Source organism: Nelumbo nucifera, chromosome 6, assembly GCF_055504915.1.
Source record: "Nelumbo nucifera cultivar China Antique chromosome 6, China Antique-T2T, whole genome shotgun sequence".
Lineage (NCBI taxonomy): Eukaryota > Viridiplantae > Streptophyta > Magnoliopsida > Proteales > Nelumbonaceae > Nelumbo > Nelumbo nucifera.
The window spans coordinates 41,849,121-41,869,062 of NC_142654.1; the positions used below are offsets into that span (position 1 = coordinate 41,849,121).

Genomic DNA, 19,942 nt, shown 5'->3' on the forward strand with positions numbered 1-19,942 from the left:
CGCATGCACATGAATCGGTTCTTAGATTGTCGGAGGCTCATTCACTGGGTTCGACAATCGCACGGTCACCACTTTGGCATTCTACATGTGTGCTTCCGACCAATCGAATGGGACACAGGTGGCTCGACTCCTGGTGGTGCGACCCTTGTGCTTGGCCTTTATGCACTGGTGGTAGGTGGACGGGACTAGCATTAGGCCATGTGTCATGCCTCCCTAACAACCTCATTGTCAATATTGATTGCAGCTAGGTTGAAAATCCAGAAAGGAGCCATAAAAAAATAAAAGAAAAGTGACAATGTGAATATACATATTTCCAAACCCAAGTCTCTCCACGTTCCACCCAAAGACACAAAAGTTACAGAAAAATGAAAGATATGCTAGAGAGATGTCATCCCAGAAATCAAACAACCCACCTCTCCACTGAGGGTTATTCTCAACAACTCTTTCCTCACTTCTTGATGCAAATGAGAATCTCTTCTCTAATTACTTGTTTCTTAGGGTCTAGTGATAATCCGAAAATGTGCTTCCTCATCCATTTTAGATTTGTATTCCTTTCCAAGGGGGCTAAGAATTGAGTAGAGTCCAGCAGTTGTAGGTGTTGTAATTGCAATAGAAAGGCAAAGACCAACTCCTATAGCAGGTCGCTCAGATCTCCTATACCTCAGGTTAAGGCTGCAAAGGGCTTACTAAGCAAAATAATTCACATAGAGTAGAACAACAACAACCATCATATGGGCCCATTCGTGGGGTTTATAAGTTCCATTTTTGCAGTAAATCTTTGAGTCTAGAGATATCCCCTGGTCGTCATCTGAAAAAAAAAAGTACAAAGTGGTGGAACCGCTTAGGATGTTGGTAAAGGCACATAAGTATAAAGAGGGCATTGAGGATTTAATTATTGACTTCAAACCAGGCATCTCTTTGGGACTTCCTTGGTAGGACATTGTTCAACATTCCAGTCATGACAAGGAAGAGGATAGCACCATAGACAGCAACACAGGTGATCCAAACAAGAAGGGCCAAGTTCATTGGACTTCTAATCCACTCTTTGCAGAGATTTTCCTCAGAAATTCCCAATCAATTTTCTTAACAAAGACCAGATTAAAACGATTTTGGGATCCTTGGCTAGTAGAAGAAGGAACTGAACGTGAAACTTCATCTCTTTCCTCAGCAATTTGCAGGAATTTAGTTGATGGAGAAGCCAAAAGATCAGTTGAACCAAATTTCAGGATCCCTACTCTACTAGGAAGAGCTGTTGAAACATCTGGAGACCCTTTTTGAGGGTTCTCTTGGCCTAGCAATCCTCTTTGAGATAATGACATATGAAATGGGACTCTAGCCATTTCTTTAGAACCATTTGGGATTGGACTTAAGCGTAGTTCTTCCTGAACTTCCTCTGTTCTCTTCCCGTAACTAGCTGAAATCATTATTGAGATAATTGGGACTTTCCATGTTCCCTTGATACAAAGATCCTTAATTGATACAAATGCTGCTAAAAAAAAGAAAAGAAAAGAAAGTTTCTTTGATACAAAGAACCTCAATTTCAAATTGTATAAACCTCTGTTGGTTTTTGTCCTTTAACAAAACACCCAGGAACAACTATGAGACCAAAAACTTGTGCTACAATTCATCATTTTCTCCTTGGATTGTGACAAAAAGCTGAACTTCTACTCCCATAACCATTTTCAGGGTTCCTGCACACATCCCAAAACCCCAAATAGCAGGCTCAATTGGTATTTCTATCATGAAAGCTAAAGAAAACTATAAAAACTCAAAGAAGTGAAGCAAAAAATTCTTTATAAAAGGAAATGGAATGTAACTCCTAATAAGCCCAGGATATAGAGAAAGGAAAGTTCAGCCTCTAGTGATTCAAGACCAAAACTGTGATTCCGTTACATTATACGTACAAGGAATATCAAAATGTGCTAGTAATAAGATGAAAATGCGTGTAAAAATATCCTTCACTTCTCCAATGGAAATTTTAACCAAATCAGGTCAAAACATGGTGGGAATTCAAGAGTAGCAGGTTTTCCTACAAACTTAAGCCAGAGAAGGGTAAGATATAAACAAAATAGAAGTGTAACTCGTACAAATCTTTGTTTAAATTCTGAGCATAACCCAAAAACAAAGTAAATAATCTAGTATTGAATAAGGTACCAAAAGAAATCCAGAAAGTGTAATTTAGAAGGTAGAATACGAGAAGAAAAGAAGCCATTCAAAGTCTCAAACTTCTTTCCGGTTCATATTCTGATCCAAAAACACATTAGACTGGTGAATCTTTTTGTGATAGCTAGACTGATGAATTTAATCCATAAACAACAGAACTTGAGAATACGTGAAATTCAAGGATATCGATATTATACCCATTTGAACCAAATAAAGTGAAAAAGGGTACGAGAAATCTAGTTCCATATAGTTACTGGTAAGCCCCTATATAATTCGAACTGATTTAATAATAATGAGTGTAATTTAATAATCGGGCCAATTTTGATTCTTGCTTATTCCAAATGGTGACTCAAACTCGAACTGATTTAGTAATATATAAAAGTTTTCAATTTTTTTTAATATTTATTATATATTATGTCTAATAAGGATAACTTTGGTAGATAATATATAAATTTAGTTAAAAAGCATAATTTATTAATATATAAATAATTTGCTAATTTACTTTAATTTTTTATTAAGGTATTATTATCAAAAGTCAATTTTGAATTATTATTTACATAAAAAACTATTATGTATCACCATCGGATCAGACCTGATTATCCCAATTATTATTCGAGAAGGTTCTTGGCCTTATGTTTTAGGGAGAATGACGGTTCAGACCAGGGTCAGAATTTCTAAGCCCAAAGTACAGTTGCATAGGTGCCAGCTCATTACTGATGCCAATTCACTGGCGAGCATTGGTGTATTAAGTGGGGGTTTTTAACATTTTGAATGTTTATAGGTCTGTAGTGGAATTCGGAAATCTACATTGGGCCTCCCCGTACTTTTTCGTATGTTTTCTTCCAATTAAACAATTGGTTTGGGGCTGGAACTGGCTGACCCGAACCATTGACAACACTCATTCATGTTCATATTGACTAAAATGCCACTCTTAACGCACCAAAATACTAGACACTTCCCCATTCGCCTTCTTTCAAGCCCCTCGAAAACCTTTCCGGGTCACAACACTGTCCCTGTGTGTCACAGCAACACTGTCCTCGAACACAAAACTCCGTGAACCTTTGTCCAAGACCGATGACATTTTGGCTTCTGTAGGTTCATGTGACGACTTTGACTCAAATCTATTAGGCGAAGGTGTTCATGCTCGTTGTCTCACAGAGGACGAGAAAGACAAGTCTCTTGACATCGGTCCCAACAATCGACCTCTTTTCACCACTGCCAAATCTATCTTTGAGCTCACCAGAAAGAATTTTTGCACTTACATGAAGTTTAGTTTTCTCTTTGCTATGTATGTAATTCCTGATTCTCCTATTCATATTAGTATTCATTTCCCTATGGTTGTTGGTTTATTTTTGTGTCTACAGTCTCATCTTGTTCATTTGTGTCTACAGTCTTTAGTACATAGTATCCTGTTGGGTGAGTTTCTTGGATTCTGTATTGTGCGAACCAGTTAGGTGCAAATTTCCCAATGGATTTAACTTGCCTGCCATGGAGTGTTGTTTTAAGAACCTTGTCACCTTCTTTAAATTTTCTGGGTTTACCAACTTATTGAAGTTAGAAGCCATGATCTGTTTCTACAATGGCTTCTCTCTTTCTTCCTCTATGCATTCTAGTTTGTCACAGAGCAGATGATCCATATCCATTGTTTGAAACTTCTTTCCCATTACGTAGGCTACTAGGGTAGACACTATTTGTATCTCTACTAGTAGAACAACTTCCTAGCCATATACTAATGAGTAGGAAGTTGCCTATGTGCTCTTCCTAACTATTGTGCGATAAGCCCAAAGTGTTTTAGAGAACTTTTCTGACCAGTCTTTTTGGTTTTCTACTACCATCTTACTCAGCATTTTTAACAAGGTTTTGTTGGTTGCTTCTGCTTGCCCATTCCCTTGTAGGTAATAGGTTGTGTACCTAGTCTTGCCCCATACTGTCCCAATAGGTCCCGGACTTCCTGATTCTTTATGGATAATCCATTATCTATCAAAATTCTCATTAGAACCCCGAACAGGTGGACTATATGCTTAAGGAAGTATGCAATGTTCTTTGCACAAATTCTTCTTAAGGGTCTGGCCTCTGGCCATTTGGTGAAGTAGTCTATGGCCACTAGGATGAAACAATATCCCCGGGAAGGTGGGTGTATTTTTCCAATTAGATCTACCCCCAGGTGTGGAAAGGCCATGGTGTAATGAAGGTATGCTGTCTGGTCGATGTATCCTTTCGGTATGTAATTGGCATTTGTGGCACCTTCGCACATGCTTTTGGGTGTCTTCCAGCATGGTAGGCCGGTAGAAGCCTAAGTGCAAGATATGGTTATATAAGGCTATCTGTCCCTGGTGTGGTGTTGGTTCAGGGTTGTGGACTGCATCTAGGGCTTCTTCTATTTCCTCACCGGTTAGGCAACGCAGAGGTTTTCCTGTGTAAGATTTTCTGTAGAGCACTCCATCATGAAGGTAGAATCTTTTGGCTTTGGCTAAGAGTTTTCTCTTCATAACTGGGTCAGCAGGTGTGGTGTTATTCTCAATATAATCTATGTACATTGCTCTCCAATCTTCCTCACCAACTGTAAGACATTCATTTCTGTTTGCTTCCGCGATGCACTTCTCGCAGTCATTTTGTACCTTGGCTACATCTGTTTTCATCTCTGGCTAGTAGTACCCCAACATTTGCAACCTTCTATATAAATGTGATGGTTATGTCTCCATAGTAGGTTTTGTGAGTTTTGTTCAAGACTACTTCTGCCTCTTTAGGCCCTAAGCATCTTGTTCTAACTCCACCCGCCAATCTATGGTATAACACCCCGTTCACGAGTTGGAACCTAGTTAGTGTCTTATCATCTTGCATCGCCTTTGTTGGGTTAATCAACTTCTGTATGACACCGTATCTCCAATCCTTTGACGTTATGTCATCCTTCTTCTCTACCTAGTGTCCCAATCTCTCAGTTGATGGTTCACAATGCATTTTGATGGTAATGTTGATTGGATTTTCACTCGGCCGAATTTTTTATCCCAAAGTGTCTAATGCATTGGCATACCTATTTTTGGCTATGTGCTGGTGTTTGTAGGTTACTTCCAAGTCCCTAGTTAATCTTTGGATCAAGGTCCTATATGGAAAGACCGTCAGTTCCTTAAACTATGGTGTTGTCGTCCATTTGCTCAATCATCAATTTTGAATCTCCTACTACTTTGATCTCTTTGGCTCCGGAGTCCCTTACTACCATCAGTCCTAGTACTAAAGCCTCATACTCAGCTATGCTATGTGAACAGAGGAACTACAGTTTGAAGGAATAGGCCAAGGTATCACCGGTAGGCAAAGTCAATGTGACTCTTTCTCTGGCTAAGGTGCTGGTGTTTCTTCCGTCGAAAGTTAAGGTCCACTCCTCGTCTTAACTACTGCGATCTCCGGATACCTCTTTAGATATGGGGAAACTGTCATTGGTGGTAAAGGCAGCTAAGAGATCTACAATTGCCTAACACTTAATGGCTTTTGGCTGGGTGTACTCGATTGTATACTCATTCGAATGCATCATCCACTTGACTAATCTTCCTGAGAGAAGAGGTCTGTCTATGAAGTACTTGATTGGATCAATTCTTGCGATCAACTTCACCTTTTGGACTAGGATATTATGTTTGAGCTTCAGTGTCGCAAACACTACTGCTCCATGTGGGAATAATTCTTCTCAATTGGCTTTAGGGTTTAACTAGCGTAATAAATCGGACACTCGACACCCTCATCATTGTCCTGGGCTAACAAGCATCCTATAGAAGTTTGATGCGATGTACACCTTGAACTCTCAGCCACTCTTAGGTGGAGACATTGTTGGGGATTTGGCTAGAGTCTTTTTCAACTGGTTGAAGGCATCCTAGTGCTCTGTTGACCACTTATACTATGTAGACTTCTTGGTCAATTTCAACAGTGGCATCGCTACATGTTCTAGGCCGGGGATAAACCTTCTAAGGTAGGAGACTTTTCTTAGGAAGGTCTTTAGTTAAGACTCACTATTGGGAGGTGGAAGGTCTAGGACTGCTTTCACCATAACCTCATCTCGATGAATCCCAGTATGATCTACTCTGTAACTGATGGAGGGTGATTTGGCCCGACCTCGTAGCACAGGTACACGTAGGCATGACCTTGCTCAAGCGATGACTCAGCGTGACAGCACAGAAAGTGCAATCGCAACTCGGTAGGAAGGGTTCACCGAGTTGAGCCTGGCATCTCGGTGGGTTAGGCTACTCACCGAGAGCCGCCTGGCCCGCACCTCCTCCCCGAGGCCGAGACACTCCGAACCACCACCGAGCTCGGGGTCCCCTGACCTTTCCTAATGCCCGAGCTCCTCCCAGTGGATTTTAGGCCACTCTCAAATAGGAACACCACGATCCGCCTTTAGATACCCCAGAGGTAGAGACACCTCGGGCCAGACAGCTCGGTGTAGCTTGCCACAGGCAACTCGCCACTTGCAGGGTAGCTCGGTATAGGGTAGCTCACAGAAGAGTAGTTTGGTACATCACAGGAAGGCCTCCTACCCGACCACCGTACCCGACAAACCTAGAGACTGCAACCACGTCTCTCGTCAGATAGTGTCGTGTCCGCCACCTTTAGAAAGTGTCTTACACCTGACAGGTACGTACCCTGCAAGGACGGCCCCGTACGTGCCACCTTAGCCCTGGCTGTAACGTCTGCGGCCGGACAACAGTGGCGGTTATACCTGCCCTGTCAGAGGCAGGTGGGCCTGATACGATAGAGTTCTGTTATAAGTAGCCCAATCCCAAAGGACAGAGGGAATTTTCGGATACCCGCGCTATCTGCACTCTTAGCTTTCTTCCTCTCTTTGCATTTTTCACAGAACTCTAACTTAAGCGTCGGAGTGTTCCCACCGGGCAAGCCCCGGGGATTCCTCATCTTCTCCATCTTAGGTACCTTTCAGGAGTCACGCAAGTGCCAGCTAGGAGTGACCGGATTGCGCACCATCATTTGGCGCCGTCTGTGGGAAATGCTTCTAAAATCCTTCCTCTAAGCTCTCACCATTCCTTCTTTTCTGAAAACTCAGCATTCAAGGCTTCTTCAAGCAATGCTGGATGTAGCATGGAGATGGACATCGCTGGGGAACAACCCCAGGTCCCCGTGGTCTGCATTGGGTTGTTCACCATTCCCCTTTCGATGGACGGAGTCCCCAGCCTGAACGTGCCACGAGCAGTGGCGCCTGTAAGTGTTCCCCTTCCCCCCTTTGTTGAGACAACCTTTGCTGAACCAACTGTTGTCCCTCCGACGATGAGCCAGAGCCAACTCGTCAACCATGTGTAGTCCATGTGGGCCATGCAAGCCCAGATGCAGCAGTTTCAGCAGTTCCAGCTCTACTAGCAGCAGGTGTTGCACCAAGTCTCTCAATATCATTATCAACAGCAGTTTCCCCAGCTGCCTCAGCTCCCTCCTCGGCACCCAGCCTCACGACAAGCTAGGTCTCGCCGCCAGGATGAACGCCCTTCTCGCCAAGGAGAGGCTTCCCAGAACCCCCCTAAGAGCCAAGCCTCCTCCCGCAGTGGAAAAGAAAGACCAGCCACTCCGGTCTCGCCGCGGGCAGTCAGGTCAGGAGGACCCCAGCTCGCCAGGTCTACGTCACCCCAGCAATCAAATTTCGAAGCCCCCCTTCTGGAGAACCGGTTCGAGATCCTGGCTGCATACTCCAAGCAGAACCCCTCTGTCCGCAACCATCACCAGCAACCCGAGTTGCTTCCTACACAGACTATTCCTGACAGTATGGAGGTGAGCAACACCAATCCAGAGCCCGCCAAGAAGCAATGGTGCCACCGCCGAGCTCGCCGAACTACCACCCACAACCTGCCCGAGCTCAGAGGCAGAGAAGAGGTAAGCTCGGGTGAAGTTAAAGCTCCCCTCCTCTCTATTCCATCCCCTCATTGAATGTGAAGTGGGTCGAAATCCTGATGGCAATCAAGAACGCCCCGTACGTGAAGTGGCCACCCCGCCTGAGGGGGAATCCCAATGAAAGAAATAAAAATTTGTATTGTAGTTTTCACAGAGACCACGGTCATAGTACCGAGAACTGTAAGAATCTCCACGACGAGATAAAGGAACTCAATCATCGCGGATATCTAAGAAATTTTGTACAGAATAACAACAATAATAATAATAAAGTAGGTCTGCAAGGAAAGCACGGTAAGGATGCTCCCGAGTCCAGCAGCTGGCCGGCAGAGCAGTCATAGAGGCAGCCTCCGGAAGAGAGGCCTGTTTGGGGCACCACCCACATGATAGTCAGAGGCTCGATCGTTGTAGGCTGTACCTCGGCGGCAGCTCGGACGTCAGTTCACGAAGCTGCCAGGGAAGAACAAAATCCTCTGAAATGGCCGAAGACAGAGGAACCAATCTTCTTCACGAAAGACGATGCGCGCAGGGTCCACTACCCTCACGATGACGCGCTCGTCATAAAAGTAAGGATCAATGATTTCGATGTCAGGCGCATCCTCGTTGACTTAGGTAGCTCAGCAGATATCCTCTTCAAAGCCGCATTCAACCAGCTTCAGTTGCAGGGAAGTGACTTGAGGCTCACTAATACTCCCTTGGTGGGCTTCAGTGGAGAAGAAGTCAGGCCCCTCGGGAAAATAACAGTACCTATGGAAGTCAGCACATGGCCCAACGCAGTCAGACTCAACCATGACTTCTTGGTGGTCATGACCCCCTCCCCGTACAATGCCATAATAGGTTGGCCAATCACCCATGTCCTACAGGCGGTGGTCTCCACTTATCATTTGGCAATGAAGTTCCCTAGAGACTTCGGAGTGGGGGTAGCGCGGGGCGACTAGGTTGAGTCTCGTAAGTGCTATGTCGCCGCCCTCAACGGAAAGACCAAGGTAGCTGACAGCCTCGAACTGAAGCGACCTACGGAGCAAGGCGAAGAACGAGCTGCACCCACGGAAGAAACAGTTGTCATTCCGACTTTAGCAGAAGACCCAGCTCGGACACTTCAGATCGATGCTTCAATCCAGGAACCCTTGCAATCCGAACTAGTAAGTTTCCTACTTCAAAACTTAGATGTTTTTGCATGGTCTGCGGCAGAGACGCCCGGCATAGACCCTAGTCTTATAACTCACAAGCTCAATACTGATCTTGTAGTTAGGCCCGCTAGATAGAAGAAACGCAACCTAGCCCGGGAGTGATGGAAAGCAGTCGATGAGGAGGTCGCGAAGTTCCTCGCAGCGGACTTCATAAGAGAAGTCCATTACCCGAGCTGGGTAGCCAACCCCGTTCTGGTAAAGAAGGCTAACGGCAAGTGGCGCATGTGCGTCGACTACACTGACCTAAACTGATCCTGCCCAAAAGACTGCTTCCCCCTCCCCAGAATCGACCGCTTAGTGGAAGCGACCTCGAGGCACGAGTTGCTGAGTTTCTTAGACGCCTATTCGGGCTATAACCAGATCAGGATGGACTTGGCCGATGAAGAAAAGATTGCCTTCATCACAGAGTTCGGTCTATATTGTTACAAGGTTATGCCCATCGGGTTGAAAAATGCTGGGGCAACCTTTCAAAGGCTTGTAAATAAATTATTTAAGCCATTAATTGGCAGAAAAATAGAGTGTTATGTAGAGGACATGGTCATAAAACTCAGTTATCACACGAATTAATACAAGACTTGCATTATGTCTTTCAAATTCTGCGATAATTTAACATGAAATTGAATCCAACCAAGTGTGTCTTCGGTGTCACCTCGGGCAAATTCCTAGGATACATCGTTAACCGGCGCGGCATTGAGGCCAACCCGGATAAGATTAAGGCCATCTTAGATATGAGACCACCCCGAAAGTTGAAGGAGGTTCAAAGGTTGAATGGCGGCGTAGCCGCCCTGAGCCGCTTTATGTCCAAGTTGGCAGACCGCTGTCTGCCTTTCTTCAAGGCAATTAAAGGCAAAGGGTTCGAATGGACCCAAGACTGCTAGCTCACGTTTGACGAGCTCAAGAAATACCTCGCTAGTGTGTCAATCTTAACCCGGCCCGAAGAGGGTGATATTTTAGGGCTGTACCTCTCGGAAAGTGACGAAGTGGTCAGCTCGGTACTGATAAAAGAAGTAGATCGGGTCTAATGACCCATCTATTATGTTAGTAAAGTATTGCAGGGAGCAAAGACGAGATATCCAGAGATAGAGAAGCTAGCTTACGCATTGGTCATCGTAGCTCGGAAGCTCCGTCCGTACTTCTAGGCTCATACTGTTATCGTCCTCACCGACAAACCTCTGAGGCAAGTCTTACTTAAGCCTGAGGTCTCTAGTCGATTGACGAAGTGGGCCGTTGAGCTCTGCGAGTACGACCTCCAATACAAGCCGCAAACTGCTAATAAGGCCCATGCCTTAGCAGATTTTATTGTCGAGTGCACTTTCAGCTTCGAAGTCCCCAGGCCGATTGAGCACGAGGCCCCCAGCTCGGGTGAGCCCGGAGCTCCTAGGCCAGTTGAGTCCAAGCCCCGTGAGGTAGCAGCCTGTGTGGCATCTCTCTTAGTTAGGCCAAGCGCGAACTGGGATGAGGAGCCATGGATCCTTCACGTAGATGGCTCCTCAAACCAATAGGGCAGCGGAGCCGGAATAGTTCTGCACGGCTCAAGTGGCACGAAATCGGAGTACGCACTACCCTTCGAGTTCGCGGCATCCAACAATGAAGCAGAATACGAAGCGTTGATAGCTAGACTAGCTTTAGCCAGAGATGTAAAAGCCAAGCGCATCGTCATCTGCAGCGATTTCCAGCTCGTAGTTAACCAAGTCACAGGAGATTTCGAGGCTCGCGAACCAACCATGGTTGCTTACTTAGCCAAAGTAAGAGAGGCTCTACTCAACTTCCAGTCACACTTCATCAGGCAAATCTCGAGGTTAGAGAATGCTGAGGCCGATGCCCTGTCCCGGTTAGCCAGCACCAGCGATATCACCATGAGAACTGTGTACATAGAGGACCTGCCTCGGCCTAGCATTCTCGGGGGGGCAGAGGAGGTCGCTCCCGTTGTTCAAGTAGAGCCGAGCTAGATTGACCTGCTCGTGAGCTTCTTGCTACACGGGACCCTCCCTGCAGATCACAATGCGGCCAGAAGGGTAGAGCGTCTGGCAGCCAAATACGTCATAATAGACGAACGGCTATACCAGAGATCCTACACGCTCCCTTACCTGCGTTGCTTGCGACCTACCGAAGCCGAGCTCATACTCCGCGACACTCATGAGGGTCTTTGTGGCGGACACTTGGGGGGCAGGGCCCTCGCCCAAAAAGCACTACGACAGGGGTATTATTGGCCAAAAATGAAGGCAGATGCCATCGAACTCGTCAGAAAATATGACAAATGCTAGAAGCATGCCAATATTCACCACCAGACTGCTGCCGACCTCAAATATCTCACCAGCCCGTGGCCTTTCGCACAATGGGGCATTGACATACTTGGACCATTCCCGCCAGCGGCAGGCCAGAGGAAGTTCTTAGTTGTAGTAGTGGATTATTCCACCAAGTGGGTAGAAGCTGAACCTCTTGTAACGATCATAGCTCGGAATGTCCAAAACTTCTTCTGGAAGAACATTGTGTGCCACTTCGGGCAACCTCGGGTACTAACTTTCGACAATGACAAGAAGTTCGAGGACATCAAATTCCAGAGCTGGTGCCAAGATATGGGGATACGACAGGATTTAACTTCGGTCGCACACCCTCAAGCAAATGGTCAAGCAGAAGTCACAAACAGAGACATCCTCTGCGGACTGAAGGCACGTTTGGACCGAGGTAAAGGATTGTGAGCAGACGAGCTACCCAGTGTTCTATGGGCTTACCGAACCACGGAGAAAACTGCCACAGGAGAGACTCCCTTCAACCTCACCTACAGCACTGAAGCAGTTATCCCAGCAGAGATGGAAGTGTCTACGCTATGACTGGAAGCATATAATGACAAGACAAATGAAGATGAACTACGTACCAACCTCGATCTACTCGACGAAGTGAGGGACCTCGTGTACATCAGGACTGCAGCTTACCAGCAAAGAGTAGCTCGGTACTATAACGCTAAGGTCAAAAACCGGAACCTCCACGTCGGTGACCTAGTCCTTCGTAAAGTTATGGTACCTGAGCTCGGCGCTGGCAAGCTCGGGTCCAACTGGGAAGGACCTTACCGAGTGAAACGTGTACTCGGGGAAGGAACATATGAGCTCGAAACCCTCAAAGGGAGACAGGTACCTCGAGCATGGAATATTGTTAACTTAAGAGAGTATTACCTGTAACAACTGAGTAGACAACGAGTCACTCCTAGAGCCTAAGGACAAAAAATGCCGAGCTAACATAACCTCGGCGCTACAAGACCCTGTCGCCTCTTCGGCACGGGTGAACTCCAAGAGAGCGGACTATAAGCCGCCCCCCAGCCTAAGGGCAAAAACGCCGAGCTAATGAAAGACCTCAGCACCATATAAGACCTAGCCGCCTCATCGGCATAGGCTAAGTACTTGTAATGCCTAAGGCGCAAGCAGCTAGGGTACGAACCTTGTGATGCATAGCCCGCCCCGACATACAACAGGTTGAACCCGTTAGGGACAACCGATGTCAACTTAACCCAGGTGCAGTTAGGTCGGGCATATACCCTACTATGTTGCTCACCTCGGTGTACATAAGTTTACCCCTGCTAAGTACTGGAAGACAATTCGGGGTGACGACAGTCGAGAAACCCCCGTTTCGGGTACTTAACTCGATAGCTTAACAGTTCAGGGTAAAATAATCACTTCAGTAAATAAAGTAAATTGCACAACAATTAGTGAAGTGTATTTTCATTACAAATATCCCATTTCAAAAAGTTTGTTACAAAAAAAAAAAGAGAAGAAGAAGAAGATCAAGCTCATAGGTACAGGGGGCTGAACTACTTTGGAGGCTCATCGCCTTTACTGGGACCTCCTCAGGGGCATTAATCGGGCCAGTGGCCTCTACATCATCATTGGCGCCTTCGTCCTCAGAGTCCGGATCATCCGTTGACTGACGCACTATGTCATCAGTGATCCGCGAAGTAGTGATGGCGCTTGTATCAAGATCGGGGTAGATGTGCTTAATTAACCATCGACTGAGCTTGAAACCTTTGCGGTAGGCCTCGGTCATCACGTCGTCAAACCTCGAAGACTTAACATAATCAATGACAGCCTGGACTTTGGTCTCCTTGAGGGCATCTTCGAAGATCTTGGTCTTCTCTTTGAGGTCACCTCTGTGGTACTCCACCTCGTGCTCCTGCTTTTCTTTCGCTCCCTTAAGGCCCTGCACCTCAAGCTTCAGAACATCCCGCTCTGCCTTGAGGCTGTCCATCTCGAGCCTCAAGGCCTCTTGGCCAACCTTAAACCCGTTCACCTCGGCCCTCAATTTGTCCTTGTCTCGGGCCAGCTCGCTCTTCTCCGCCAGCAACACCTCGATGAAGCTCTTCTGAGCTGAGGCATCATTCTGCAAGCGGTGGATCTGACCACGAGCTGCCCTCAGTTTGGTATGGGCTACGCGGGATGACTTCTCTGCTTCCAAAGCCCATCTCAGATGCCGGTCAGATTGAAAGGTCAAGGCACGCACGACTGAGTTCAACTACAAAAAGGAGACCAGTCAAAAAAAAAAGAGAGAGGACAAAGAAAGAAAGAGAATCTTTTACAGGGAACTCACCACCATGGTATGAGAAGCAGCTCGGGCACCGAGCTGACCAGGAGTGAGATCGGCCCATTCTGCGACCTCCTCCGGGTACGCAACCTCCTTACTCTTCTGAAGGCTGCAATGGGGGTTCAGAATGCTTTGACCCTCCTGACTCCCCGAGCTGGATACTGACATCTCTGCTGTAAGGGTGGACTCCTCGGAAGCTTCAGCGGTGACACCCACAGGACAAGCCCCGGCTGTAGCCTCTGCAGGGCGAGCCTCAGCGGCAGCTTTAGTGGCATCCCTAGCAATAGTCTCCACAGGCTCGGTGGTGGGCTCTGCCGCCATTTCGGGCCCCTGAGGCGCCATGTCTCCCTCCAAGTCAATGACAGGATGAGCGCCGGGGAGCTCGGGCTTCGGAACCGGGGCTTGTGGAGGCTGAACCTCGGTAGAGGCCTGTGGGGACTTGACGCGCGCCTTCTTGGCTACGCGCTTCTTCCTCTTCATCTGGCGGAAGAGCCTCTGACCGTCTATCTTTTCTGCCTCTGTAGGACCTGCAGCGAAGCTCGGCGTTAGTAACCCTGAAGTAAGTATGTGAACAAAAAAGTCAAAGTAAAGACAAGACCTACCCGGGCTCAAGTCGGCCTAGATGAGCTTCTTTGTCTTCCCATCGAGGATAACACCGGGGTCTTGAAGGGCCACCCTTCAGTCAGTAGGGAAGGGCCACCCCGTGCTGCTCCGAACTACGAAGTAGTCCCGCTTCCAGGCTGGGACTTTACTCGGGAGCTTATGCATTAATTTAAAACCCGGACGGGGAGACAGATAATAAGCCTGCCTGTGCCCAGGGAGAGCGCTCGAAGCGCTCTTCTTTATTGCCAAGATGGTACTGAGGATATCTAGGTCAATGGGGAAGGAGCGGTCGAAGCAGAGGGAAATGGTCCCAACCACATTCCGTATGGAATTCGGGTGAAGCTGGTCCAAGGTAATGTTAAAGTGCACCAGCACCTCAACAATCAGAGGGTGAAGAGGAAGACGGAGTCCGGCGACCAGTTGTTCCCTGAAGACCACGATCTCATCGGGACCATGCTCCCATGGAAAGCTGTCGGTAGGAAGACTGTAAGATTTCTCCCCAGGAAGGTGGAACCTCTGTATGAGGTCTTGGAGTCTCTCCGGAGTCATGGTGGAAGAGCCGAACTGATCTGGCACCCGACCCTCGGTGGGAGGTGTATGCTAGATGACCCAAAGCCTCCCGTACGTCTGACGGCTGGGCGGCAGAAGAGCCACCCTGAGCCAAGGTACCCACCTCGGGCTCGTCGATAAGGCTATCTACACTAGACGACATGATAACACGGAAAGGAAAGAATGTTCAGAAAAGAAAAGGAAGCTCGGGGACTCACCACAGGAAACGCGAACCGAACAAAGGGAATAACCGAGCTAGAAAACCCGAACTAGGAACCTCAAACGCGAGCTCAACACTGATGCTAAAGACTTTGTGGTGAAGAAACGACCAAGGGTCCCCCACTATTTATAGCTACTGCATCCGAGCGTTGACGGTCAAGATTGAGATGATCCAACGGCTCTCAAAGAAACCGGCTATGGACTCTTCGAAGCAAAATCAGTTTAGCGCATTTTTGACGTCCGCGAAGTCCAAGCCGTGTGAGGTCTGCGCGTAAACCGAAGTCCGGGCACTGGACCGGTCCAGCTGGACGAAGCGCACGACGGAGTGGCATGAGTACCGAAGCCAAATCCACCCGGCGCGTCATGAACTCCCCACACTGGGTCAACACCGCCAGCACAGGGAGTGGGGGCAATTGATGGAGGGTGATTTGGCCCGACCTCGTAGCAGGGGTACACGTGGGCATGACCTTGCTCAAGCGATGACTCAGCGTGACAGCATAGCAAGCACAACCGCAACTCGGTAGGAAGGGTTCACCGAGTTGAGCCTGGCATCTTGGTGGGTTAGGCTACTCATCGAGAGCCGCCTGGCCCGCACCTCCTCCCCGAGGCTGAGGCACTCCGAACTACCTCTGAGCTCAGGGTCCGCTGACCTTTCCTAATGCCCGAGCTCCTCCCAGTGGATTTTAGGCCAGTCCCAAACAGGAACACCATGATCCGCCTTTAGATACCCCCGAGGTAGAGACACCTCGGGCTAGACAGCTCGGTGTAGCTTGCCACAGGCAGCTCACGACTTGTAGGGTAGCTCGTAGAAGAGCAATTCGGTACATCACAGGAAGGCCTCCTGCCCGACCACCTTACCCGACAAACCTAGAGACTGCAACCACGTCTCTCGTCAGATAGTGTTGTGGTCACCACCTTTAGAAGGTGTCTTACACCTGACAGGTACGTACCTTGCAAGGACGGCCCCGCATGTGCCACCTCAGCCATGGCTGTAATGGCTGCGGCAGGACGACAGTGGCGGTTATACCTGCCCTATCAAAGGCAGGTGGGCCTGATTCGACCGAGTTCTGTTATAAGTAGCCCAATCCCAAAGGACAGAGGGAATTTTCGGATACCCGCGCTATCTGCACTCTTAGCTTTCTTCCTCTCTTTGCATCTTTCACAGAACTCTAACTTAAGTGTCAGAGTGTTCCCGTCGGGCAAGCCCCCGGGGATTCCTCATCTTCTCCATCTTAGCCCTGGCTGTAACAGCCTCCTCTTTGTCTTGACCACTATGTCACCTACATAGCACTCTATGTCCTTATGCATCATGTCATGGTAAATGCTCGTCATCACCCTCTGATACGTAGCTCCGGCATTTTTCAAGCCAAAGGGCATCATCTTGTAATAGAAATTCTCTATTGGTGTTTGAAAGGTTGTATGTAGTGCATTTATAGGATTCATGAAAATCTAATTGTACCCATTGTAGGCGTATAAGAAGGAAAATAGTTATTTCCCACCATTGAGCCTATCAAGATATCCATGTTTGATAGAGGGAACTCATCTTTGGGGAAGGCTTTGTTCATATCTCTAAAATCAACACAACACCTAAGGTAGGGGTTGGTGAAGTTAGTACGTTAATTTTGTTCTAATAACCATAAGTTAATTGTGGGTGTGCGATGGGCTTAATGAATCCTACTTTTAGAAGTCATTCAACCTCTTCCTTGATTTTCAGAGCTATTTTTGGATTAAAGATCCTCTATGGTTGTTTCACTGGTTTGAAATTTGGATCTATGCATAAGGATTGTTTGACAAGGGCCAAGTCCAAGCCTGGCATCTAGTCGTACGACCAAGCGAAGACATCTTGGAAATCTGTGAAAGAAAACACATATCAGTCTTACTTCTAACAAAAGCCTAACATTTACGAAAATGTTTCTTTTACCTTTCAGTAGGTCATGTAACTTTTGTTTCTCCTCGGACCCTAGCTTGGCTAAAATGTATAGCGGCCTTTTCTCTGCTCCTTCTGTGGCCATGTTTATTTCTTCTAACGGTGGCCATAGTACTCTAGGTCTCCTCCTTCTATCCATGTTATTTTAGGTAAATTTTTGTATCTTTTGGCTCTGTTATTAATTGTGTGTGTTGTACCTTCGATTCCGGTAACCTTTGTTTGGATGGTTTGCTGTCCTTCTGCAATGAGATCATCATGATGTCTGTTTGTAAAGATGATGCGGTGAAATAGTTATGGTTGAAATGTTACTCGCAATGAGCGCATTGAGGTATATACATATTGGGGAGTGCAAAAACCATTTCCATTTAGAGTGCAAGCGTACAATGATGGAGGTATATGAGTATTATATGTACAGTTCAAGTGATGAGTATATGGCAAACTTTATTTCAATAAAAAATGCATGCAGATGAGTCTCTAATTTATCAAAAGGGACACAAGTCATCAAGATCCTCACCACACATGCCCTATGTTTTGCCTTAATGCATTGGTGGTATGTCGAAGGGACTAAGGCCAACCCGTGTATCAATGGACGTCCTAGCAAGGCATGGTATACAATCTTCCTTGAGATCACCTAGAATTCTTGGGTGATGGTGAATGGCCCTATTGCAACCGGTAGCTCAATGGATCCTTCCGTAATGGATGCATTACCGTTGAAGTCCGTGACTTCCATGGGTAACCCTTTGATTGTCTCCTTCTGGATGCTCATCAACTTCAAGGTGTGGACAGATATTCATGGAGCTGCCTGGATCAACCATGGATCGCCTCATCTCAAAGCCCCTATCTTTGTCGTGATATATAAAGGTCGATTGTGGAGGGGGTCAGTGGCCAGCATGTCATCTTGAGTGAACTCCATGTTCATCCTATCAGACTGGTAGGGCGCGAATGACCTTCTGAACGTCTCTGTTAGTGCCCTGATGGCGAGTCTCCTTGTTGAGACATTGGTTCCTCCCTTACTAAAAAACTACTAGAGTTTCATGCTCTATTCAAATTTTTGGATCAATATATCTGGGTGGTCTTGGCCCCGTGCTCCGACCAGGTTGATGCTTTCTCCTTAGGTGTGTGAGGGATGGGGGTTTGTCTCTACTTGCGTTGGCTTCCTCTTCCCGAAATCATTAAGTTTTACTTTTTATACAAGCAGCCACCTTAGTGAAAAACATTCCATGAGGTCGTGGTGCAGTGATTGGTGAAAATTACACCACCTTCCTCAGTGCTTCTCCTTCTTTGGGTCAATCCCCACCTGCGGTAGCAATAAGTTGATGACACGATCTTCCACAAGCTTGTTCATGATCATGATCACCTCCTCTTTGGTGCAGGCAAAAGGAGGAGGGATCAGTGCATTATTTTTCTTGCCTTGGACAATATTGTGTTAATAGGGCCCTTGCCTAGGTCCTCCAGTGTTGCGAGGCTTTCTATCAACAACAAAGGCCACGTTCTTCCCATATTATCCTGAGGCTAATGTGGACTAGGACAAAGTTCTTTTAACAGTGTGCGCTGTCCTCTCCACACACTTCCACATCTGGTTAAAAGTCTCAATTTCTACCTTTTTTATGCCTATCATGTAGGCGGGCTCCATGCCTTGCACACATTGTTTGATGAAGCTCTTCTCGGTGACATGCTCGTTGAAAATTGAGCGGATCAACTTCTAAAATCTCATCACACAAGCCAAGAGATCTTCCCTTACACGCTGCTTTATGTTGCGTAGGTCTACCATCATCAGTCTCCGCTCTAGAGTAAACCACTTTGATAGGAGCCTCTTCACTAGTTCTACCCACAAGTTAATGCTACTCGCGGTTAGGTTGACAAACTAGGTATAAGCCGGTCTGGTCAAAGATTTGGAGAACTCTTTGACTTTCAAATCCCCGTCAAGAGCAAAGACCTCAAAACATCCTCGGACTTGTTTACATGTTGTTGTGGGCTTCCCTTCTGCTCATCGTACTATGGCCACTATTGGGGAGGGACGTAGTCGGTGGGGTAAGGTTTGTAAAGGATTCAGTCAGAGTATGGATTTTGTAAGGTGAGGGAAGCTTGGGCCTTATTCAGACTCTCCGCGATCATCCCTTGAATGTATTCTTTCATTTCATCCCAACTAAGTGGTGCCTTTGTCATTGGGTTGGTCTAAGAAGTAACCTAAGGCTGTTCAACGGTGGGTCAATGGTTTGTGTAGGTGTAGGGTTGGTCTTGGCGAGTTGTTCAGGCACAATAGAGTTTTGATTAGCAGATTGGTGATTGGTGGGGATGGATGCAGGAGGAGCAGCTAGGGTGAAAGGGGACTATTCGGTCCTGGCCAATTGCTGGAGGAGGAGTTGCAAAGTGGCTCTCATCTCCTATTGCATATGCTTTAGGTAGTCGAAACGGGACTCAAACTCGTAGACCTTGTTTGAGAGTATTTCAATGTCAATCTGCTCGGTCAACTCCATACCAAACTGATCTCTAGGTTAACATCTTTTTGGTTGTTGTTGTGTTCTTCAAGAATGGGAAAAAGGTTGATCCTACGTGCGGCTATCCTCTGTGATCAAGGAACAACCAAAGCTTCTAATGTGAGTGTGGTGGTTAGGATACATATAGGGGTCTCTTTGAAGGACAAAGGATGATTAAGTGCATGAGGTAGGTTAAAGGCTAGGGCAAATGAGGTGATAGAATGATGATTTCGTTATGAGATGGCCCCTATTTATAGGAGAGATCTTGAGGTCCTGAAAAGAAGGGGCCAAAAGCATTTAATTCCCACTAGGATAGCGAAACTTGTATTTGGTGTCATTTGTCAGGAAACATTGCTAGGGTTTCACCATGT

The 19,942-nt window shown here is 46.8% G+C and overlaps 1 pseudogene; it reads right to left on the bottom strand.

Moving 5' to 3' along the window:
* Positions 1–203: 203 nt before the first annotated feature.
* LOC104610677 (uncharacterized) lies at positions 204–1,424 on the bottom strand (annotated as a pseudogene).
* Between the last annotated feature and the right edge of the window lie 18,518 nt (positions 1,425–19,942).